The following is a 26,693-nucleotide window of genomic DNA, read 5'->3' as shown; positions in this document are numbered from 1 at the left end:
TAAGTAAACTACAACACGTTCCGGAACACAATTTTTAAACTCTTCTATCAAAATTAATTCACGCAGAGAGTCATAATTATCAACTTTACTCGCAGCACACCATTTGTCAAACAGAGTTCCCTTTTCTCTGGCGAACTCTACAAACGATTGGGCGGAGGTTTTCTTTTGATTTCTAAATTTCTGTCGATAGGCCTCCGGGACCAACTCATATACACGAAGAATAGCCGCTTTTACCACATCATAGTTCATGCTATCCTCAAGAGTTAGTGTAGCCATTACATCTTGTGCTTTTCCAATTAGTTTACACTGCAGCAAGGTTGTCCAAATTTCTTTGGGCCAGTTAAGAGCTGCTGCCAAACGTTCAAAAGTGCTGAAATAGGCATCTACCTCAGTCTCCCTGAAAGAGGGTAATGCCACATGTCTCCTGACATCATAGCCAGCAAAACCAAGCGGTGGGGACGTACCTGGGGTAACCACAGTGGAAGTTTGCTCTGTAGCATTTTGTAACTCCAGCTGCCGCATCTTAACCTCTGTCTCTAATTCCAGCTTACGCATAGCTAACTGAAATTCCTGTTCCTGTTTTCGTGCCCTCTCTCGTGCCTCAGTATCTGCCTTACGAGCCTTCTCCTCAGCCTCTAACTTCAACCGGGCGAGATGGATCTTTAGCCGGGCATTACTACCCGACCCACAAGAACTCGGCGAGTACGCCTCAAACCTGGGCAATGTAGGTGGAGGGGTAGTTGGAGGAATCTCCTCTTTCACTCCTACCACAGCAGAACCACCAGCGCCCCGAGGCGACTGTGGACTCGCAACAGGCCCAGTAGGCGACACGTCAGGCTGGACAAGCGGACAAACAGCAACAGGCGAGGCAAGAAATTTGAGTTCCACCAGCCTCTCCCTTACCCGCGACTTAATCTCTCTCTTCCGGAGAGCAGCAGACACCACAAGACCCACATGCTCTGCAATTTCCAGCAGGTCAATCTTACGGCACAGATCCAGTGCCTCATCTGACAGATTGCTCAGAAAGTCATTGACATCAAACGAAGTCATTGTCCTAATACTGCACCACTGTACACACAATGTTATCTTTACAGTTAATTTTTTTTGTTACACAATTCAGCAATCCCGGACGAGCCCCCAAATATGTTACGACCCCATGGGTCTAGGGGTGCATGGGGTATGTAACTTGATGTTAAATGGCCGGGAGATGTTAATGCTGTAGATGGTAACAACAAAAAAACACAGACAAAGCAGCAACTCAGTGCACGGGTGTTTACTGTGATAACAATCAAAACGGTGCAACAAACTACCAGACATATAACAACCCAGACACACACTACCAGGGTCAACGGACGCTGGATGTTGCCAAAAGAACAAAAAAACAAGCTAGCTAAACCAGAGAGTAAACTAATCTAGTGTATCAAGTACACAAACAAAAGGCCTATCTACTCTAACTAGCAGACTGAAACACAATTGGTTGGCAATCACCCCTAAGGACTAGTGAATCTATACATAACATAGCCTACGGGCATATGTACAGGAGCCCCCAGTCTTACCTGTCCCAAGCCTTGGAAGTGTACATAAAACAAGACAAGTTCAAGTGAGTGGTTAACATACATAGTCAAAGACATAACACAGAGCAAACAGTCAGACATCCATTGTTACAAACAGGTGGGGTTTTTATAGTAGATGTGGCGAGTTATGATTGGCTGTCCAGAATTGACACGGAGGGTGGGGCTTGGTGAAGGTGGGACTTGGTGGATGGTGACTGACAGGTGAAGGCAGGGAAGTCCACACAAAAGAAAAACATGGCACGTAACATATGTTACGACCCCATGGGTCTAGGGGTGCATGGGGTATGTAACTTGATGTTAAATGGCCGGGAGATGTTAATGCTGTAGATGGTAACAACAAAAAAACACAGACAAAGCAGCAACTCAGTGCACGGGTGTTTACTGTGATAACAATCAAAACGGTGCAACAAACTACCAGACATATAACAACCCAGACACACACTACCAGGGTCAACGGACGCTGGATGTTGCCAAAAGAACAAAAAAACAAGCTAGCTAAACCAGAGAGTAAACTAATCTAGTGTATCAAGTACACAAACAAAAGGCCTATCTACTCTAACTAGCAGACTGAAACACAATTGGTTGGCAATAACCCCTAAGGACTAGTGAATCTATACATAACATAGCATAACATAGGTAAGACTGGGGGCTCCTGTACATATGCCCGTAGGCTATGTTATGTATAGATTCACTAGTCCTTAGGGGTGATTGCCAACCAATTGTGTTCCACCGTTAATCTTTGGTACACTCTGAATGTCACTGTACAAGACCTGGATCTTGGCTATGAGACCAGAGCTGAACCCAAAAGCATCCAGTGTCTGCCACAAGTACTGGTGTTCAACTCGGTCAAAAGCCTTTTCTTGATCTATAGAAATCAGACCAAGTTCACAGCCCAAAGAACTGGAGAGGTCCAAAATATCACAAATTAGAGTAATGTTGTCAGATATCAGCCTGCTGGGTACACAATAGGTTTGATCAATGTGAATGACATGCTCTATCACTTTTCTCAGCCTCGTGACCAACACCTTGGACAAAAGTTTGTAGTCAGTGCACAGCAGAGCTATTGATCGCCAGTTCTTAATCTCCTGTAGATCCCCTTTCTTGGGGAGAAGGGTGAGGACCGCTCTCCTGCAGCTCAAAGGTAACTGTCCTTTATTGAGACTGTCTCTGAGAACGATCAGCAAATCCTTGCCAATCACAGGCCAGAAAACCTTGTAGAAATCTGCAGGAAGGCCAACAATGCCTGGAGCCTTGCCCCTCTCCAGGCTATGCAGCACAGCATGTAGCTCATCAGCGGAGATCGGTGCATCCAACTCTGCGTTGGCCTCCGCGAGAACCTTGGATAGGCCCTCTTAGAACGACTGCGCCACCTCTGGTCTCTCCTGGAACTCCTTCTTGAAGAGTTCCTCATAGAAGGAGACTGCACATCTGCAAATCTCTGCAGACTCCTGCAGCAGCTGCCCAGTGTCGGAACGCAGGGAAAGCATGAGTCTTTTTTGTCCATTCTTTCGTTCAAGGCCAAATAAAAAGTGAGAGGGAGCATCCATTTTTGCAACATTTTGGAAACGGGAGCGACCAGAGCACCTTGAGCAGAAAAATCCAACAGGTCAGATAGAGCTGACTTTTTGCTTTTGAGAACTATAATATGTTCTCTTTCTCCTGTGGAGTCTGCTAAATCTTGCAGCTCCACTATTTCTCTCTCCAGATCTTTCATAGATCTGGCCATGTCCCTTGTGACATTGAGAGTGTACTGTAGGCACAGATGTTTTATTTTACCCTTCCCTATATCCCACCACTGTTGTAAAGATGTATATTCAGATTTTGTCTTTGTATAGTTATTCCAAAAAAGGCTGAAAGCATTTTTAAAAACATTATCAGAAAGCAGGGCCACATTGAAATGCCAATAGGCACTGCTACGTTTTACATTTTTAACAAGAATAGAAGCCTATACAAGAGAATGATCTGAAAAACCTACCGGGCGTATCGAGCAACTTTGAAGTACATTGGTCTGATGTTTGAAACAGTAAAATCTATCAAGCCTAGCCATAGATAAAGAGTTATCTTTAGCATGAACCCAAGTATATTGACGCTGAGTGTGAAGCCTCCAAGCGTCACATAGATCATTCACCTCAATTAATTTAACAAGACAACTTTTGGAGGCGCCATGTGGTTCTGGATGGTTTCTGTCTAGAGTAGAATTTGCAGTACAGTTAAAATCAACATGTATCTTTCACCACTACAGTTGTTGACAACAGTGTTTAAAGTGTTTTAAAAAAGCACCCTTTCTGTGCCTACGGTTGGAGCATATACATTAATGAAAGTCATTTTTACATTTTCAAACACAGCTTGTATTTTCAACAAGCAACCTTCAATGATTTCTTCAGTAACACAAGAAGTGGGTAAACAATCTCTAGAAAACAAGATACCAGCTCCACCACTGTTACTGCTCTTATGGCTGAGGAAAACTTCCCCATCCCATTCCCTCCTCCATGCAGGTTCATTATCAGCTGTGCTGTGTGTCTCTTTTAAAAAAATAACATTTAATTTCCTAACCTTAAGCAAGCCAAAAAGAGAAGCCTTCCAGACATCCTCCCTGGCACCATTAATGTTTAAAGAGCCCAGTTTTATGTCACACATGTTAATGATAAAGCTGCATTTAACCAAGGCAGAGAGGAACACGCAGAAACAGGAGGAAAACAAAAAAAACATTAACCATCATTCGCAGTTTGCGACCTAACTTTTAACATCAGTTTTTTTGAGACGAAAAACTTCTTGATCAGTAAAGGTTGGTTGGCCGGTGCATCCTGTGTTTCTCAGGAAAAGTCTAACTGAGTCAAGGAACAGCTTTAAATCTGGGAAGAAATTGTCAACTTTAACTAGTCTCATGCCTTTTGTGTCTTGTAAAAAAGACCGGATTCTGGTAAAGGAGTAAGCACTCTCCACATCCACCTGTGTGTTTCCAGTTAGATCACTTTCACTCTCCTGCGTGTTCGTTAAACTGTCCTCTAACTGAGAGGAAGAACACGTTAGATTTTTCTTTGACACTTTTGTAACTTCACTGTTTGATTTGATTTCTGGATTTTTTCTTTTGGTTGGCAGTTTGGAAACTTCCTGATCAATCATAACTTCCTCCTCAAACAATACTGATTCCGCCACTCTAGTCACGGTGTGACTAACATTTACTTTTAACTCAGTTTCTGTTTTCGCCTCACCTTGCAGACTCGTTAGACTTTCCACGACTTTGTTGTCCTGATCACTGTCATCTGTGTTTTCCTCCTGTGAATCATGCGTGTTTCTCTGCGATTCGTCCAGTAGAGAGGCTCCGCTGTCGGCTTTGGCAGGCGGCGGCTCAGCTGCAGAATCAGCTGACCAGCTCCAACAGGCTCTTTCCAGGCACGAACGAATTAAATGCCCCTCAGTTCCACACCCGAAACATTTCATCGTTTCTGAAGTCACATGCACAGTATAATCATAATTGTCAACTTTAAATTTGAAAACCAAATTCAGCTCCTCGTCGCTCTTTTTGAGGACCATGAAAACTTGTCTCCTAAAAGACACGACGTTTAAGATGAGGAGATTTACAGCTGATGGGGATCTTTTTTATCGGAGACACTAACTGTCCGTGTCTTGCCAGCTCTTTCTCCAAAAGCTAATTTCTCAAGAACGGGGGGATATTCAAAATAATAACCTTTTTGGCTGGACTTACTAGTGACGACACAGGTGAAAGCATCTTTAAATACTACCCCGCTGATTAACGTTTTCTGTACTGTCTAGAAGAATCACAACAGCGCTGTTCATTCTCGATGCAGATTTTACACTTTCATACCCAGCAATCTTACCAACAGCTAGACTACACTCTTCAACCGAACACCCGACAGCCGGAGATAATTTGATGGCGTGTCGGCGTGTTAGTTACAATTACATTGGAGCCACAGGATGATGCAAGGGCAAGACATCAGACAACAGGAAAGACTGCAAAGCACCAGTATCTCTCAATAGTACAGGCATTATATGACATGACCTCACACAAATTGCAACAGAAACTCTTTCAACTGTTCTAGTCTCATAAATATGTCATTTATAACATATCAAAAGTCCTAAGAACTCCAAGTGGTGGAAAGTATTGAAAAATACTGAAATCGGTGATGCCACAACTTCCCATTGCCGCCCATGTTAAAAAATTGATTTATGCATGTCTTCTTGTCTGATGTCCACACAAAGGGTTGAGTACTGTCCACAATCAACCAGAAACTGTGTTTTACAGGAAACATGGAGTTGGATGCAGTACAGTGTATGTGCAAATGGAAATTCTTAACCCTTAGATGCATAAGTGGGTCAAAATGACCCGGTGGGTTCGTTTTCTTGAAATATCTTTGTAATGAAAAGTTTTTATCATTTCATATTCCAGGTATTCCTCAAAAAACTTGTTTTTGCTATAAGACCATTTACATTTTTAATTTAACTTTTATACTTTTTAAGAAATTGTAGTTTTTGTATTACTACCCTAAGCTTCCATAAGTGGGTCAAAAATGACCCGCATGCATTTCCTATGGAATCTCATTGGAACCTTTGATTCTTATCAACTGTAACTGTCAGGTATAAATTTACTGTGGACCACACATCCAATGTCACCACCCAGGAAGATTATTTTACACAGCAAGATACATGTAAGTATTATCTTTGATGTCATCAAATTGATATATTTCAACAACATATTTGCACATTCATGACTATTGCGTGAAAGAGTATGTTATTATCATGTACCATCAAATTAGTCTACTTTATAGTTAGCTAACACTAGCTAGCTAACTAAGCTAGCTAACATTACTGTGTTGTGGTTGTGTTGTTGACATAACTGAGTAGCTTGATGTGCGTAACATGTAGAGACAGACTCTTACTATGATATTTCTAGCTTGCGTGTAATGGTATCTAAACTGTTAGGTAGCCTAGTATCCTAGTAATGTTCAAAACCTTAAGGGTTAACAAATTGAGTGATCTGCACAATTCATGTGAACAGCATTCATTGCAAAAATTATCAAGTTTAAGGTTACAAAATTTGCAATTAGTATGCAAAATACGATAAGGGTTATCGCAACTGGCTCACCTTTACAGGTACTCGGCCCTGTGCCATCTGTGAGCCAGTGGCATCGCTCTCTCCTTTTCCTCCCTCAAGGCACCCTCCTCCAAATTGGGGCTGAGTTGAGTGGCTTCTGCAGGTTTTCAAATGGGCACCCCAGTTCTTCGATGTTACGTCAATTTAAGCCCATGACATCTCGGGGGGGCTCGACGGTAGACCCAGCGTCCTGGTACCACCCCCGCTGTCCACCACTCAACTCCATGATGTTGTTAGCCCGTCACCAGGTTGGCTCTGCCACCTCTCATTCTGCTTTATCCAGATCCACCGGGATGCCGCCTTTGCCTGCTTGGTGATATTTGCTACTAGCCGCTTCCTAGCCGGGCCTTCAATCCCAAGCAGCCCAAGAGCTCTCCAGAGCGACTGCCCTGCGAAGCCCCTGCAGCCGACTTCCACCAGCAAGTTCCAGGCCTTCAATCCGTTCCGTTGGCTCTCGAAGATGAGGGCCTGATATTTCCTAAGCTTGCGCTCGTGTGCCTCCTCCATCCTCTCTTCCCAGGGTACTGTAAGCTCGATTAGAACCACCTGCTTGGTACCTTTGGACCAGAGGACAATGTCAGGTCTGAGGCTAGTGTGGGTTATCTCCTCTGGAAATTTGAGCTGCTTCTTAAGGTCCGCCCGCATCTCCCAGTCGCTTGCCGTGGCGAGGACCCCTTTGCTCCTCATCTCTGCTGCTGCACTCTCCCCTGACCTGAGAAAGTGGATGAAACGAGGGCCCTTAGAGAGTTGTCGTTTTGGCTTCTTTCTTGCCTGCTTCACACCAGCAGCCAACTGAGTTAGAATCTGGTCGTGTCGCCACTGGAATTTCCCATCCGCCAGACTTGACCGACACGAGGAGAGGACATGCTCAAGGTTGGCTGGCCTTCCACAGAGAATGCAGCTGGGGTCTCTGCTAACCCCCATATATGGAGATTTGATGGAGTAGGCAGGACATCATACACAGAACACAACAGAAACTTGATCTGGTGTCCTTCCATGCTCCAGATGCCCTGCCAGGTCAGTGCCCTCTCTCGCACACTCTCCCACCTCGTCCAGCTGCCCTGCTTGTTCATGGCTACAGCCTTGACATGTCGGCTTTCCTCCTCTGCCTTGCGGACCTCCCTCTGCACCATGCCACGCCGCTCCTTCAGGTTAGCCTTATTCCAGCTTGCCCTAATGGTGCAACCCAGACCTAGCCTGCCTTGGGCTACTGACCCAACGGTGTCGGCATGATGCAGGCGATCCTCCACCTCCCTTCAGTGCTCTGCTGGCTGACTACTTGCGACCTGTTCTGATCTCAATGTCTGCCTGACGTACTCTTGCGTCTTTACTGTCTTGCAGCATCATGGCCTGCCGTGTTTTTATTGCCTTGTACTCCTCAACCACGGATGTTACTGGCAGCTGCAGTGCTGTACAGGCCAATGGAGCAGAGGCTTCTCGGGACGCCCAGCCATCTCCTCAGGTAGATGTTCATCTTCCTCTCCAGCCCCTCAACAGTGGAGACGGGTACCTTGTAAACAAGCAGTGGCCAGAGCAGTCTGGGAAGCTCCCCGTGTTGGTATCCCCAGGCCTTATACTTGCTGAGTAGGTCGCTCTTCTCCAGAGATGCCATCCAGGTATCAGCTTGAATGAGCATCTCCTAAACACTCTGAATGTCGTTGAAGTCTGCCCTGTACCACTTCCCCAAGCTCTTCACTGGTTTCTCTTGGACTGTTGGGATGATGTCCTCTCTGATCTTAGCCTCTTAGCGCAAAGCCCCTAGTGGTCGGCATGCCGGCGTGCCGAGATTACTAAACTCAGACATTCGGTGCTACTGCAACCAAAGTATGAGTTAAAAACAGAAACGCATTGTTTTAGTTTCATTAGTAGATGATACACGACAAGTATGCCGAATACGGAGTTTCACAGTGCCTCCATTGTCGCTCTGGTCGTTCATTTAACACGCACCCCCTCTCTGCAGTCTCACCTAGAAATCACCCCCCACCCTTGACATTATGATTAATATTGTCTATCTTGGCATTCATAAAAATATTATTTCTCCACTAAAAAATCGTATTCCGGCATAGTAACAAGATAAACCCGACAATAGCCCTAAGATATGCCTAGACAGCAGTGAAAACGCTGCTCACTGAATGATGAAATAAACGAGAAAAAGTTTTTTTAAATGATACCATGTCATTCTACAGTCAATATCTGGGACTAAATATTGAGTAAATATATAACCTTACCATTGTTTTACGCATAAAGATGTCCCTTTCGAGACTGAGTGGTCATATATTGTCTTGGACAATCCGTTTGGGAAATATACGCGCATGTGTGATGCCTAGGTACCTTCCAAAATAGCTGTGCGTAATACCACGCCTGTTGTTTATGGCGTCGTCGCCCTTTTTAGTACAGTCTGGCTTGATTGACAATTCATTTATTCAGTAGGTAAGAGTATAAGCTTTCTAACGATGTATAACATGTCTAATTTTGCTTTTGGAATAGCATTTTATAGGTCAGCGTAACCAGAAATTTTCTTATCATCGCATTCAATTACGCATTCATGTGGTAGCAGTAAAACAAAGACGCTGCTAACGAAACCTTGTCAGCGATTTTTCGAAATTTCTTGGAAAATACTATTATTATTGAGGACTTCTGAGCATAGCTAAGCCATATGTTTGCTGATAGACCTAGCTGACATAGTTTTCTGGTGTAAGACAGGAGTGGATAGAACTATATCATTGATTTCCTGTCTCTGTCTCCATCTACTGAAAACAGATAAGATTTCATCATTTCTATGTAAGTATTACTGCTCAAAATACTTCGGTTATATACGTTATTTTTGAAATTGAATGTCTTTAAATAGGTTAGTGGTATTATATAATGTGGATATTTCACACTGTAATGTAAGCATTAGTTAGTAGTGTAATATTTTTTGTGAAGCATGCAACAGTGATGATGTGAGAGTTGGTGCATTGCCAAAACGTGGTGGACGGTTGAAAATTGTTTTCATGTCGTCGTCCCATCCCCATACAAGAAAACATACGAGAGTACAAAGTATATAAATACATACAAGAGTTAATTATGTCATGCCCCCGTGTTTCGGTTGTCTTATGGTTTCCCTTGTGTTCCGGTTATTTCTGTTCCGCGTGCCTTGTTCCTCACCACGTCTTTGCTTTTCCCCACAGGGTGGGCGTGATCTTTCCCCATGCACTCCCTAATCACTTCCAGCCCTCAGTAATTTGCACACTCGTTCAGGTCGCATTCCTCACACCCTCCCTGATTAATTCCAATCTGCACTAGACTATAAAGCCACACTTTTTGTTTCTGTCTTTGCCAGATCGTTGATTTGTTGCCCAGCGTCACACCTTGCTACCTCGTTAAAACCTAGCCTAGCACTATTTTCTATACCCCGTTTTCTCTGCACCTTCCTCGGTTTCCTCACCTCGCACTGTTTCCTTGGCCACAGATTGTTTGTTCATGTACCTTGTTCAGTGTTCCCCTATCTGTCGTGCTTACGTATTGTCTGCGTGGCGTCTTGTTCCGTGTTCCCCTGTTCTCCCCAGTTACCTCCCCAGCTCTATCCTCCCGATTCGGCCCGTCCTTCGCCGGCCTCCCAGTCTCCAGCCCAGCTCCGCCACTGACACCGGAGGTATTCCGTTCAGCGCCCCGCCGGATTTCGGACCTCCCCACAAAACCCCACAGCCCTGCTCCAAGCCTGCCTGGCTTCCTGCCACAGCCTGCTCAGCGCCACGCCAAGCCGGATCCCGGACCTCTGCACCTACCCTCACGGTTCCTGTCCCAAGTCACCCCTGGTTCCTACTGCCTCTGTCTGTACCCAAATAAACCCCTTTTGTATTCTATCTACTGCTGCCTCTGAGTCCTGCGTTTGGGTCCAGTCCGAGACCGGTTCTTAACAAATTACACATTATTATTTAACCTGATAGCAATGTTCCATCTTAAAACTTCATAAGGGGCCATTTATATGCTTTATAATGAACAAAAAGCATTTTATTTAATTTTGGAGAGATTTTGGATCTGTTTCTGGACCCCTAGATATTTTAGACCACTGTATGGACTGAAAGCTTGTAATTCTGACTTGAAAATGATGCAACAGTGATTTTCTTGAGTCAAAAGATTTGATTTGTGGTGAAATACGTGAATATGTTGTGATTCACAGCAATGCATAATTTAGACATTTTGGATAGATTTGGAGATGCTGGGTACACTGCTTAGTTTTTGCTTTATACATCTATAGTAGTTCTACATATCCACCCTTAGATTTTATGAACTTGTGGTCAATAAGTTTTTGATCCAGCACATGTATAGTTTAACCTGCTGTATATATGCAATCTCTCAGCATTTCATTGCAAACTAAAAAAGTGCAAATTAATTTTTGATTTTTTGTCTAGACAATTGCATTTGTGGCACTTTATTTCTTCCAAAATTATGAATATAAACTAATCTGCGTTAGTATTGTAAATTGTACAAATGACTTGCTTCATTTAAGCCATTTTTCAAGTCTCTGTGATGTTCACATCTGGAGTTATAAAGCTTTAAATAGGGTACCCCCTAAATTGGCATGTGCACTAAGGGGTTAAAGAGAAACCAATCCTGGACACGCCCCCTCCTCAGTACCAAGCTTCTGGATTTTGCAGGTTTGAACTCCATCCTTGCCCAATCGGTGAGCTCAACCAAGTCCTCCAAAATCCATATCCTTTCAGGTACTGATTTCGCTGTGATGGTGAGGTCGTCCATGAATGCCCTGATGGGCGCCTGTTGGATGCCGCTTGCCAGTACTGCACCCCGACGTAACTTCTCTGCTGACTTGACGAAAAGGTTCATCGCTGCGGAAAACAGAATCACTGAGATTGTGCACCCAGTGACAATGCCCACCTCCAGTTCTTCCTCCATGTAACTTCCAGAGTCGTCTCCTGAACCTTTCACAGTATTATACACCTTGTACGGAATGCCATTTGGCCCTGGGGCTGATTTTCCTCTGGCCTTCTTGAGAAAGTTGTTGACTTCCTGCCAGCTTGGTTCCTCTACTCCGAAGGGGATAGTTGGTTCACCTGGTTTGATGAGTTTCTCCATCTCCTCCAAGCTGTCCTCCCTTCTGGGGTCACTGTGGACTTGACGAAGGTGCTCCTCCACCTCCTTCAGGAGCACAGCCAAAGCAATCCTTCAGGACTTTTATGTTTGCAGGGAAGCTGATCCCAAAACAGAGAAGAAGAGGATAATTGCAACTGCTGCCAAACTTATCAAAGATGACATCAAATCGGTGGAAACATCCCATGATGTACAGTATATCCTGACTGTGACTCACTAAAGTCTGAAGAGGATGCCAACAACTTTCTTCCAGAAAGCCTCAGGGTTCAACTGAAAGGGTTGCTTTTGGGCAAAAACATTGGCATGAAAACTGCCTCCATTGGACAGACAATCATGTAGGCAACCAGACCAAGAGTTATTCTGGTGCTACTGCAGATTGGGCTTGGGGTCCAGCTCCACCACCACTTTGCATCACGCTTCCTAATTGATACTCTTCACCAGCTTGAATTCTGCTGCTCGTACCAGGAGGTGCACAGGTTTGTGAGTAATGCTGTGATGTCGCATGGAACTGACATTCCTGGCTTCTCTGGTGGGTTTGTCCAATATACTGCAGACAATATGGACCACAACATTGGAACCTTGGATGGCAACAACACCTTCCATGGCATGGGGATGATTGCTGCCAGAACACCAGCTACCAAGACCAGCAATCCCATCCTCAGAGCAAAGGTCACCCCAAGTGACGTGTCCATGGTGGGGAGAGTTCCAATCCTGTTCCACAGGGAAGAAAGTCGTGGAACAACTGCAGTGACATGCAAGAAGCATGACATTGAGTGCTCTGTTGCATGTAGCAACTGCAAAGGATTGGGGTGTGCAAATTCATCTCAGACTACATGTTATGACGATGAAGATGATGAAGATGAGCCAGACAACTTACACTGATGATGACCAGCAATGTTTAAGTTTTACTTAAAAGTTAAAGTAATAATCTTGAAGATTTTCATTAAAATAAATGTCTGTTAAGTCACTATCTATTGCCGAACTAGGTAACACAATGGTGATTGAGCCTATTATTATATGAATTTATATTATTATTATTATAATAATTTATGATTAAAGAACTGGGTGTCTGTGGCGACATTCCCGGGAAAATATCACAAGCGGCGCATAGTTAGTGACACGTTTTCCATCACCCATCAGTGCTTGGTCCGCCAGAGAGGGTAGGCGGAGCTAACGCAACAGGCTCGCTCTTCAGCTCACTTGTGTGTGAGCAGTGTGCTGTTTTTTCCGGTGTCTGCTAGCATTACAATAACAGAGAAGGGGGGGGGGGGGGGGGGGTGGTTATGGAACCCTAAAAAGTTTTTGTGTAACATGAGAGGTCATATTATTTGTTGATATAGATTTCGTATTACATTTGATGACAATGTAACATTACTAAATTATACTATTTGCACAGCTAACGCTAGCTACCGGACCATGTCAAGAAAGACAACATTAGTTTAGACAACGTTACGCACAATATCCATCTCTCATATCAGGTAACATTGCGTTAGCTAGCTAGCTAATGTAATTAACACAATCTAATGTCAGCTAACAATCAGAAAAAACGCTAGCTAACGCTACCGACCGGTACTGACCTCGCAAACTGTCTTTCGAATGCAATGCTACCTTGCTGCAACATGGCAGTGTAGCTAGTTCAAGGCCAGTTCAGATCAATGATTCGCAACGAGACTGGATGCAACTTGCAAAATTCCAAGACGTCTGATTGTAAATGTTCTAAAACTGCACTTAGCGATTTGACAAGGTGGGTGTTCTGAGACCCCAGGGCAGGCAACGGCTCTGCTACTAACCAGTTCACACCGTTGCAATTTTCTCTGCAACATTCTAAAACCGTTTTGTCTCGTTGCGAATCATTGATCTGAACTGGCCTTAACGTTCCCGTTATTTACATTGCCATCAAGTTCATCAATATATTATAATGATCGGAATAAAGCCGGGATATAGGTGGAGCAGAGCCAGGTCTGATTTCTGTGTAAAGATGTCAAGCCGGAGAAAACTAAATAAAAGAATACGGCAGTATGGATTAGCGTTGTTATTATGTTATTACGTTTCCTCATATGTTCCTTCAGCCTTGGTGCCCTTTTTTGATGAAATCTCCTTTTTTGTTTTATTTTTCTTGTTCTGATTGCTAATTTAACACCCAATTCAGCTTTATTCTCGAACAGTTTAGCTAGCAAAACCAGAAACACCAGAGCAGTTGTTGCAAGGCAGTTGTTTCAAAAATATCACACAACAATCATTCACGAAAAAGACTGTTTATTGTGCACGAGATACATAATTGCACGAGCCACAGCGAATCCCGTTAATTCTTCTCTGCAGTGTAATGATGTTTATACCGGGCAAAAAGATAAAGAACGTTTGTGTAAATTGATCATCACTAATTCTACCCCAGGTCTGCTACAGCATTTTAACCTGGCTCGGCAGTGTAAAGACAGTTTAAGTTAGCCTAATGTTAGACAACGAATGAGTATGTACATAAAGTTACTTTTATAACAACCATTTTTTATTCAGTAAATAGTGTTATAGTTGGCGCGGCCCAGGTGCCAACTGACTGACGTCACACAGGCGACACTGGTTGGATCCGGTTGGATCTATGGGAAGTGAGGTCCAAAAACACACCTGCAATTACCGCTTCTCGCCATTGGTACCGCCAAAGAGAACGAAATGGAAATCTTCGAGATTGTAACTTTAACATGTTTAAGTTTATGTTCATCAGTGCCAACATTTATGTTGATTAGTGCCAATTTGGCAGTCACAAATATTTTGAAAGTAATATAAAAGTGATATTTTAAGCGATATTTAAATAATTTTGTTTTAAATTTATGTTAATCAATGCCAACATTTATATGGATCAGTGCCAATTTATGTTGCCTTGTATACAAGTATACTAATATAGTGATGTTGCTTTAAAATATTATTTTAGGAAGAAAAAAAGTGGTACCAGGGTATGGTTAAGAAACACCTTTGAAAAATACTTTAGACCACTTAGGACTTTTTATATGTTATAGAGGAGACTTTTATGATTAATAAACATTTGTCAGATGTTCTGTTGCAATTTGTGCAAGGTTCATCCCATTTCTCTCACAAAATGCCTGTACTACAAGATCCGAAGATCTTGTCTTCCGGCTCTCCGGTCAGAGATACAAACCTGTCAAAAGTAAAGGCATCGTAGCCATCATCAGCTTTGGGGTCGTGGCTACCAAAAGACTGGGCAATCTGGGAAACTGTTGTAACAAACCCCACAGGTTTTGACTGATTGGGATCCTGTGAAGTCTTGCATTTAAGGGCAAAGCAATCAGCAACGCGGTGACCAACTTTGTGACAATAAAAACACTCTTGACTATCTCTGGAGCGTGTGGGTGATGACTTTGAGTGCTTGGTTTGAGTCAGAACTGGCGGGTCAGTCTGAACAGCAGGCTTCTCACTACGGGTGGACTCAAACATGTTTTATGTGTAAGTGAGAATTCATCCGCAAACACAGCAGCCTTGCTCAATGACATAACTTTTTGCTCGTTCAAATATACCACGCGCTCAGGTGCACACTTTAAATTCCTCCAGCAAAATTAGTTCACGGAGCGAATCATAGTCCGTAGCCTTACTAGCGGTGCACCATTTTTTAAAAGGAATTCCTTTCTCCTGAGCAAATTCAACAAAAGACTGAGATTAATTTTTTTATGGTTCCTGAACGTTTGCCTGTATGCCTCCGGCACCAGTTCATATGCCCTAAGCACCGTAGCTTTAACAACATCATAATCTAAACTGTCCTCAAAAGACAGAGTAGCAATCACCTCCTGCGCTTTGCCAGTAAACTTGCACTGCAACAGTGTGGTCCATATTTCTCTCGGCCACTGGAGCGCAACAGCGAGTCGCTCAAAAGTGCTAAAATATGCATTCATCTCAGTTTCCCTGAAAGGAGGAAGGGCTACATGTCTTCTGACATCATATGTGTTCCCGAAAGTTTGTGGTAGGGACGTACCTGCTGAAAGTACAGAAGCTGGCTGCGCAGTAGCATTCTGCATTTCCAACTGCTGCAGTTTAACTTGCGTCTCTACCTCAATTTCCATCTTGCGTACTGACAACTTGAATTCGTTCGTTCGGGTTGTTCAATAAGTTATTTTAAATCTTTTTTTTCAAACTAATACACACAACACTATAGCAACTACACTCATTACAATATTATTCTTCACCACAAACGTATCCCGAACGAGCACCAAATTAATGTGTTACGACCCGGTAGTCCAGGGGTATTTTAGGGATAGGATTACCGGGAGATGGAAAGTGTAGGATGAGCGGATGGGGGAAGAAATAACAACACCACGCCGTAATAACAAGTGTTTAGTTGTGAAAAAAAGTGACAGTAGTGAAATAGGTGCTATTTACAAAAGAAACCAATATATACAGGCTTTACACACAACCGAAGACTGGAACCACGAGTGTTGCCAAAGGAAAGAAAATAACAAAACCAAACAAAGCTAGCTTCAACAAAAAGCAGGAGAAGACTGTCTACCTAGAAATACTAAACAAAAGCCTAACTACCTACTCTAGCTAACCAAACCTAAATACAAGGGTTGGCAACCACTCCTATTCTAGTGTGTCTAGACATTTATATATATCCACCCTACGTGTTAATGTATAGAGGCCTTTCTCTTACATATCCCAGTCTCGGCGTGGCTGACAACGGGACAACACCAGGGTAAGACAAAGGGAAAACACATACACAGCTAACCAACAAACGGGTAGGAAGGAATACATACGAAATCACAGCGACAAGCACGAATCAAGAACATAGACGGAATGAATGGCTGGATGGCGTTCTCCCTTCCAGATGTGACTGGTGGGTTTTTGAACTGGGATAACCTTCCTCTGGGTAAAACAGGATCGGGACAAAGCAGGGTAATGATGATTGACGGGTTGATGGCGAATGGCAGCAGGAGGGAGGCCCAAGATAGAGAGAGAGAGATCGAAACATACCAGAACATAACAGTCTTTCACATCACTGTGGAGGAATTTTCGCCCTCTCTTTGCAGAACTGCTTTAATTCAGACAAACCAGTAGGTTTTCAAGCATGAACTGTTTCAGATCCGGCTACAGCACCTCTATTGGGTCCAAGTCAGAACTTTGACTAGGCCACTCCAAAACTTAAATTTTGTTTCTTTTCAACCAGTCAGATGTAGACTTGCTTCTGTGTTATGGATCATTGTCCTACTGGATAACCCAATTATGCCTCAACTTAAGCTCAAGGACAGATGTACCAGACATTCTCCTTAAGAATTGTTTGATACAGAGTGAAATTCATGGTTCTTTCAATAATGGGAAATCGTCCAGGCCTCAAGGCAGCAAAGCATTCCACACCATCTCACTACCACCACCATGTTTGGCTGTTGATCTGATGTTCTTACTGTGAATGCTGTATTTGCTTTACGCCAGGCATATTGGGACCCATGTCATCCAAAAGGTTTCACTTTTGATTCATTTGTCCATAGAACAGATCCCAAAAGCCTTGAGGATCATCCAGGTGCTTTGTTGAAAATGTAAGATGAGCATTGATGTTTCTCTTGGTTAGCAGTGGTTTCTACCTTGCTACTCTCCCATGAATTTTTTCCCAGTCTGTTTCTTATTGAGGTCATGAACATTGAACATAGGTGAGGTTCTAAAGGCCTGCAGTGTTTTGGATGTTCTTCTTGGATATTCAGTGACTTCCTGGATGAGTATTCACTACACCCATGGAGAAATTTGGGCTGGCTGGCCACTCCTGGGAAGATTCTCCACTGTTCCAAGTATTCTACGTTTGGAGATAATGGCTCTCACGGTGATTTGGTGAAGTCCCAGAGCCTTAGAAATGGCTTAGAAATGGCTGATCAGTATGTGACCTTATTCAAAGTAAAACTGTGATGCAGTCAGGGTAAATTTAGGTGTAGTGCAGAAGTGAAACAGAAAAAACTAAAGAAAAGGTGCTGGTGACAGGGAGAGCAACAGGCAAACTCAGGAGGGGTGGTCCATATATGCTCATCAAGGCAATCAACTGGGCACTTACACCTGGAGAAATGGAGAAAATGAGAACCAGGCGGAGCCCAAAAGGGCAGGGCTGTAACACCACTCTAGTTTATACAAATGCACAAATAATACATGTGCTGTATGAGCACAAATAACCACACTAGATTATTTTTTGTTTAAGCATGAAAATTAATAGATTTTCACTATTCCTTTATAAATAAAGTATTCTTGGAAATATAGGAACTAAATGAAATACATGATCATATGGACAATATATTTCAGTTTAAATAAAGAGAAACACATGGAGCAGAGATATCACAAGGTGGTGAAAGACTGACATGCAAGATGGAAACTGTGTGGTTCACTCCCAGTTAATTGCTTGCTTTCCATGACAAGCAATGTACATACTGACTAAATTACAACATAAACGGAAAACAAAATTTCTATCTCCGCTCTTCAATCTCATGTGGAAGTTCTTTATGCTTTTTCTTTTCCAAGACTGGATTAGATGGATAGATATATCCTTTATTGACCTTGAAAGGAAATTGCTTTGTGCATTCAAGTAGCCTACCTCAGCAAAGCAATCACTGAAAACAAATAATTTACAACTGCACATTCTTCTCTAAAGGAATGGAACATAATACAGTGTGTCCATGATCTGAGATGGTACCAGCCATTATGTATTATTCAGTGTACAAGTCTATACAATATCTATACAGTTCCAAATGTTTCATTATTAAATGATTTTACAAGAAAGGTCTAGATGGTTGGGGAGATTAAAACATTTTGATGATGAATAATAAAATCAACCCTTTCTTGTTGGGGTCATTCATGCCCTAAAATGTTTGGTGGCATTATACCCTTTAAGAACTAAAGCTCTTTGATTTCATGTAAGCAGTATAAAAGCAAGACTCATTGCCAATCCCAGCTCTAGCCTCATTGTGGCCCTAAGTTTTTCTACATCCTATCCATCCATGAACTAGTATGCTGGCATAGGATTATTAAAATGTGCAACCTTATTTACTGCATTTACTGTCAAATAAAGACCATGACACAGTATTGTATTTTAAATTTTCAAATTAACATATTCATAATTTCTTTTATTATGCTTAAATATTTGATTGGCTGCTTTTGACTGAAATCCAGATCTTTTCCAATCTGGAGCCAAATAGAACTGGCTTGTTTTACCTGGTCGTCTTTTCTGGGACCAAATGTGGCGTAATGTCATGTTTTACAGATTTTATATTTTGACCATGTTCAGTGAAGGAGATGATCCCATTTTATATCGGTGACCATCTAAGAACATACTCAAAATATTTGTATTATTATTCAGTATGCTAATAAATAATGAATGGGTCTGATTTTTAATAACAAATGTGTGGTTTAAAAATTCAAATAAACATATTTATAATTTCCTTTATTATGTTTTAGTATTTACTCTATTACAAAATCTCTTTACTTTTCAGTATGATGCATACTGGTTTTATCAGTAACAAACTCATCTAACAAAATGCATGAACACATCTGTATAAATGTACAACTTTATGAAGTACTTTATTAACTGTATAAAACCTAAATGGTGTATAAAAAATTTTGATCTGAAAATATTCTGCATGCATACAATGCGCACATTCTGCATCAGGGCTGTCCAACCCTGTTCCTGGAGATCTACCGTCCTGTAGCTTTTCATTTCAACCCTTATTTGGCACACCTGATTATTTAGAGACTGAATTAATTTGCTGGCTTTCTCCACTCTATGGTGTATACACTATCTCATAAAAAACACATTTTCAACGTACAAAAATGCCAAGTTACTCAATATTTCCTCAGTTCTTTCAAGTCACTTGGCCCTGTGTATAAGCATGCACTACATGGACAGGCCAAACATATGTGTGGATGGCTCTCTCACAGTCAAGATTGATTGAATAGGTGTGTATATGTCCAATTTGTATTGGTATGTATGTATTTCGCTGCCCAGCCTTTCTGTTGCGTGAATGATAGTATGTTTCTTGGTATAAGTGTGTGTTCGTAAATGTGAATGTAACATGCTGCGAGGGAAATGTCCCCATGGGGATAAAGAAGTTCTCTATGTATGTATGTACAATATTTATTTTACATGCAGTATTTATTGTACGTAGCAAATATACAATAACTTGCACATGTACTCAAATTCAGTTCAGAAGCAAGTATAAACATGCTTTCTGGAGAAATATGCTTCCTGTAGTTACTCAGCAGCAGTTTTGTACATTAATTTCAATGTGTTCCATGAGGCAATTCGAAATATTTGACTCTTTGATCTGACACAAAGTTTGCATGACATTGTAAAATGGTAAGATTACAAAACACAGGGTCAAGTGACTTGAAAGAACTGAGGAAATATTGGGTAGCATTGCTTTGAAATACATCTTATGTCATTTCGGTGAGGCAAGATAGCCTATATTGTTTGTAGTACCGTAACTTAGCGTCATTTTGATACCAATACTTTTGAGTAACTTGGCATTTTTGTACGTTGAAAACGTGTTTTTTATGAGATATCATTTTTGCAAAGCGTTTTATTATGAGTGAGAAATGCGACCCTGTAAGAAACGGTTGTGGATTATGGCTATCGTTGTGTGAATTTGTACAGTCTGATTAGCGTGTACCGTTCAGCAGTTTCGGTTTACTATATATATAAAACAGTGGCTGTGAGAAAGGGTGCGGTGGCGTAAGCGTAAACGCATCAGAAACGCAGATGAAATATGGCCAGTGTATGTACTCACGGATTTGACGTCCATCCAACGAGCCTTGACTGACAAAAGAATCAGCAAGCCCGTAGAATTATAACTCCCTAGGTCGCAACTTGTGTAGCCTTTTGTCCTGCTCCATTGTCTGTTATTTCGTGGAGATGCACTTTTAGTGTTTGTAAGGTTTATCCTTCTGTCCTGCTCCGTTGTCTGTTATTTCGTGGAGATGCACTTTTAGTGTTTGTAAGGTTTATAAGGCATTTTGATAGGCTTATCTGCAGGTAGGAATCCTCTTCGCTGTTTTGCTAAACTAGAACCGGAAAACATGATAGTGGAGAATAGGAGCAGACGCATATGTCCCAGCAGGCTTTGCATATGAGAAAATAACAACAGTGTGAGAGAAATTAGGATGAAATTATGAAATTGCGTAGTTGAAACAATATGTTTTTAGCAGAATGGGCATGTAGGTGAAGGTTGACATGATCACGGAGTATAGTGCGAAGTAAATGGAGTGACCATGAGCGAGCTTATATTCCTTATCGAACGGTATATATATAACAGTCGCTATAAAGCGCTAACCGTTAAAGTGGAGGGTTAAGTAACGTGTGAAATCTATTGCACTGCTGTGTTTTTTTCATGTTCAGTACTAGTAGTTATAATTATGAGTGAATCATGATTTTAAATGTAATGTTTTAATGGGGAGTTGCAGAACGTACATACGTAGTAATTGTTTGTATGTGGCTAGATAGAGAACAGGGCGAGGTAACATGAATGTAGAAACGTGGCGTTTGCTGATAAGAAGGTTTAGTACGGTAGCCAAGTGAAGAAATGTAGTTAGTAGAAATGGCACAGCGGTGAACTGGTGTAACTTTTTAATAAAAGGAATACATTTGCCGTCATGAAATGCATATGGGTGGCCATGAGTGAGTTTTGGTAAAGCAAATATAAGCGTAAGAGAACGTTAGTGTAAAAGAGGAAATTATCTGCCTGAGGACGAGGCGGGATTCAATCGTTCAACCGGAGGTTTACCAGTCTGTCACTTTGTTAGGGCAGCACCATGACATAGCTATGCAATGCGTGAAATATCATTAGCAAACCTGTCCGTGGTTTTAAAGAAGAACACAGGCGAGTAAGCGCAGAAGAGCTCCCGTTGAATCCATATGGCTTTGCAATATTGTAGCCAGTTAACAATTGAACGTGCAGACGGTACGTCATAATACAGTGTATACGTTCGGGGAACGGCTGGTAGATATGGTGCAAAAGCAATAATTGAGAAGTAGTAGACAATTATTAGTGAGGGTAAAAGCAGGTTAAAGGAGTAACATGGTGGTTGAACGTGACACTTCCTAGTTGTCTTTAGGCAACAAATGTGCATAATTTTTTTATTATTCAGTCATTTCAATGTACTTTAAAACGTATTTTTCTAAGCCTAAATTTCCCACTATAAAAGTTCACCCGAACCGTCTGGGCGTGGTAATGAGAACTGTCAGTTAGCTATGATTGACAGACCGTGCCCCGTTACCATAGCTACCCCCATGATACGTGCTGTTTTTGGGAGACTTTTCACAAGCTAGCTAGCTTAGTAGTATATGAAGTATCGATAGATAGCTAAGGTAAGGACGTTGACTTATATCCAATTATAATTTTTGCTATCTAGCTAGCCAAGTTAAGATAAAAGCACAACTATAACATCCTCATAAAAGCAAACTAGCTAGCTAACGTTATCGATAACATTGCCTTATGAAAGCAAACTACCTAGCTAGCTAACGTTAGCTAGCTAGCTAAATGAATATAACCAGAAATAATCTAATAGTCCTTAAAAGGCACTCTAATTTAAGTGAACCTAACGTTAGTCAAATATTTGCATTGTCTTGCCTGTAAGCCAGCGGCGCAAACTATGGGTCTGGAGTTATCCATGGGTTTACGGGACGTGGAAAGGGGAGTGGTTACTGTGTTCGTGACGCACCAAGTTGACAACTTTCTCAACCGGTTGAAAATGGGACGATAAATTTAAAACGCATATTTCTCCAAAAATGCAGAACGGACATATTTAATACTTTACTCATTGTGTTTCTTCAATGCCTCTTGTGCAAATGGCACATAAAACCGAGAAAGTGTGAAAATAACCATGGTACTCCTTTAAAGAAAGGCGTTCCTAGCTGGGCTTGAACCTAGGACCCTGTGTTCCCAAGACTGTAACCTTACCCACTAGGCCACAGACGGACTAGCTGTTTGTACTGAAAATGTTTCAGAGTAAAAAGGTATGGGTATTTTGCGTGTGTATGCGAGTTTTTCATTGGGTCATGTAGGTGAAGATTTGGCGGGTGTCGGTAAAATGTCCAATGGGGAGACATGTTATTAGTGGGATAGGCGGCAGGAAAAATAAGAATGAGAAGAAGAAGAAGAAGAAGGAGAAAACGCAAAATCCCCTTAGTTTGGGGCTTTATTGTGTGGACATGTGAAGTTGTTTATGAAATCTGTTTGTTGAAATGGGGTCAGAATGTACAGAATTTAATGTTTTTAAGGGCTGAGTGTCTGTGGCTGTTGTGGTTATTTCTGTGGGAAACCCTGAAAAGTGCCAAACTCTCAGTGCTGTATAGGTATGGGGCATGCCCCCGCCACGGCGTAACTTGGCGGGATGGCATACCTGCCATCCCAATAAGAAAGATATAGACTGTCAACGGATGGAGTAGGCTACACTAGGCTACATATGCAAGCTTTTGAATATATTCTGGTTTAGGAGCTCTAGAATGAGCAGTTATCACATTAGAAATAATTAACAACTTTACACTATTAGCAATCTTTTTGCAAACCATTGTCTCCAGCTTTGGTGGCACTTCTTTACATTGTAATTGTTTTATGTTCTTCATATTTGTCTATTATGTCTGTCCATAGCAGTGTTTTTTCTTCAGGTGAGAAATATGCTGCTTGAGTACGGTCCATGCTGTACAGCTATAGGCTCATTTTTGCCGATACAGCCACTTTTATGGGAATACGCACAGAGCTTGATTAACAAAGCCCGTACTCACTGAGCAAGTTGATAACCACCTTTGTGATACCAGTTGTTAGATTTGTGAAGCCAGCTAATGCAAAGAAACCCTGGGTATGTTAAGCTTTATTTGTAGTATACACCCCAGGGCCGGGCAGACCAATTCTGTATACACATTGACATGGCAGCATCTATAACGTCTCTATCATTTGTGAATTAGCTGTGATATCCTAGCTAGCCAACCTATGTGGTTATTTTTGAACAAAAATTAAAAAGTGTAAGTTTAACCAGCTGTTTTATTATGTCTATTTAACAGGTAAACACACACTAAACATTTGGTTGTATTGACATGGGTTGTGGTGTTCTTTTGCAGCTGCACTGATCACATCTCCATCACATGTTTACCTTGTGAATTAACTGTGATACCAGGAATGCTAGCCTACAGGTAACTAACTTTGAGCAGTTAAAACATAAGTACAACATACTGAAAATGGATACTGTACTGGTATTCACACGGTCCATGGGGACCACCTGTGTATGATAGTTTTTGTTCCAGTTTTCGTTTCAGCCACAACGGCTATACCAGAATTTTAACAAGCTTTTAATTTTTATTAATTGTGTGCTTTTTATGTTTACAGGGATTATTTAGCCTCGTAATCACATTATTATGGACCAAAAATGGACCCAAATTAAAAATAAATAAATGACACAATAAAGGAATTAATAAATGAATGAATGAATAAATAAATATAAATTAAAGAAAAATAAATAAAAAGATAAATAAATGTATGCAGAAATATATCAAATAATGGATAAAATGTGACACAAATGGGTATTTCTGCATCTATTTCCATATTTATTTATTTCTGTATTTTTTTGTCCATATTATAATGAGGCGGGTGTTAATCAAAATTGTCATGTTGTCACCATATTTCCATTGGTTGATTAATACCAGAGTCCGTAGATCAACTGTATCTTCCCTGGCTTCAACACCAGTTGTTTTTACTACGTTTACGTTAGTAGGGAAGTGTATTAAAATTTACCACAGATATTTTTATGGTACATAAGAGCTTCAGTGACATTTCTCAGCTTAAACACTCAGAATTACCCTCTCTTTTGAACTAACATAGTGAGCTAACAACAAATGCTTATGTCACAGTGTGAAATATCCTCATTATAAAATATCACAAACCAATTTAAAGACACTTAATTTCAAAAATAATGTATATAACCAAAATATTTTGAGGAGTAACATTTACATATGGACGATGAAATCTTATCTGTGTTCAGTAGATAGAGACAGCGACAGATAATCAATCTTGTAGTTCTCCAGATATCAGTATATCAGCTAGGTCTATCAGCAAACATATGCCTTAGCCATGCTCAGAAGTTCTCAAGAATAATCATATAATCAATAGCCTAATTGATGAAACTCAATAAAGTTTCGCCAGCTGCAGTGTCTTTTACTGCTACCACAGAGTGAATGCGTAAGGAGTGGATAATGACAGAAAAATTTTGGGTACGTTGAGCTATAAAACGTTATTCCAAAAGTAAAATTAGACGTACATCGTTAGAAAGCTTATTCTGTTACCTATTGGATAGATTAATTGTCAATCAAGACAATTTGTACTACAAAGGGCGACAACACACATATAAACAGCATGTGTGGTAGGTATTTATTAAAAATAAAAAACCAAAATATCACATTTACATAAGTATTCAGACCGTACTGCGTACCCTTTATGCAGTACTTTGTTGAGACACCTTTGGCAGCGATAGCAGCCTAGAGTCTTCTTGGGTATGACGCTACAAGGCACACCTGTATTTGGGGTATTTCTCCAAGTCTTCTCTGCAGATCCTCTCAAGCTCTGTCAGGTTGGATGGGAAGCATTGCTGCACAGTTAGTTTCAGGTCTCTCCAGAGATGTTCGATCGGGTTCAAGTCCAGGCTCTGGCTGGGCCACTCAAGGACATTCACAGACTTGTCCCGAAGCCACTCCTGCATTGTCTTGGCTGTGTGCTTAGGGTCCTGTTGGAAGGTGAACCTTCGCCCCAGTCTGAGGTCCTGAGCGCTCTGGCGCAGGTTTTCATCAAGGATCTCTCTGTACTTTGCTTCGTTCATCTTTCCCTCGATCTTGTCTCCTGGTTCCTGCCGCTGAACATCCCCATAGCATAATGCTGCCACCACCATGCTTCACTGTAGCGATGCTATTGACCAGGTGATGAGCGGTGCCTGGCTTCCTACAGAAATGACACTTCACATTGTGGCCAAAGAGTTCAATCTTGGTTTCATCAGGCCAGAGAATCTTGTTTCACATGGACTGAGAGTCCTTTAGGTACCTTTTGGCATACTCCAAGTGGGCTATCATATGAGTAGTATCTATCCTATACTTTCTGTCAAAATGATTGATTTATGACCCCCCTGTCAGTTTGAGTGACAGGTCAGTTTAATTGAAAGGACAGTTTGAGTGACAGGTCAGTTTTTGACCGCCATATGTTTGATTGAAAGGTCAGTTTGAGTGGCAGGTCTGTTTGTCAGTGAGATTTCTGACACCTCCCCAGACAGTGTTTAAAAGGAGACATCTGTTTGTCAGTGAGATTTATGACATTATACATTTGTATAACACTATATATATTTGCGTGTTGCCTGGACATGTCGCGATGGCTGATGACCGAAACATGATTGGTAAATATATTTAACCTGCAGGGTGTGTATAAAACTGACCCGGGTACCGCGTGGTTATTTACCGAGTTGACCTGCTGACAAGCGCATCTTGAAAACACTACGATGGATTCTTTCACTTTGAGTAAGTTGATTTGTTTGTTCTTACAGATTTTGTTTTATTTATAATTACATTTTGTGTTGCAGCATTTAGCTTTATGTCCACTTTTTGTAATGCAATCGTCAAAATTGAGTCTATGAAAGAAAATAACATTTTGGCCGACGTTGTTATTTCGCTATTAATTAAACCTGTTTTATCATACCTTTCAGTGTATGGTGATATTATTACGCCTGTATTGTGTGACCAAAGTGTACCCGAACAGTCGCCACTTGGTAAGCATGACCCTATCTTTTTCAAGAATATCCATTTCTGTGATAAACTGTATTGCTAATGCTGGCGAATGCGGTTTTAGTAGGTCTGCGAGATCTGGTTGAATCCATCACATCGCCGTGGTTCAAACAACCGCTGTGAGGAGTGTCAAGGAAGT

At 41.6% G+C, this 26,693-nt stretch overlaps 1 pseudogene; it reads right to left on the bottom strand.

Moving 5' to 3' along the window:
- Positions 1-6,903: 6,903 nt before the first annotated feature.
- On the bottom strand, positions 6,904-8,323 carry LOC118228158 (annotated as a pseudogene).
- Between the last annotated feature and the right edge of the window lie 18,370 nt (positions 8,324-26,693).

Source organism: Anguilla anguilla, chromosome 5 (genome assembly GCF_013347855.1).
Source record: "Anguilla anguilla isolate fAngAng1 chromosome 5, fAngAng1.pri, whole genome shotgun sequence".
NCBI classification, from domain to species: domain Eukaryota; kingdom Metazoa; phylum Chordata; class Actinopteri; order Anguilliformes; family Anguillidae; genus Anguilla; species Anguilla anguilla.
This window is presented reverse-complemented; position numbering and strand designations above follow the sequence as displayed.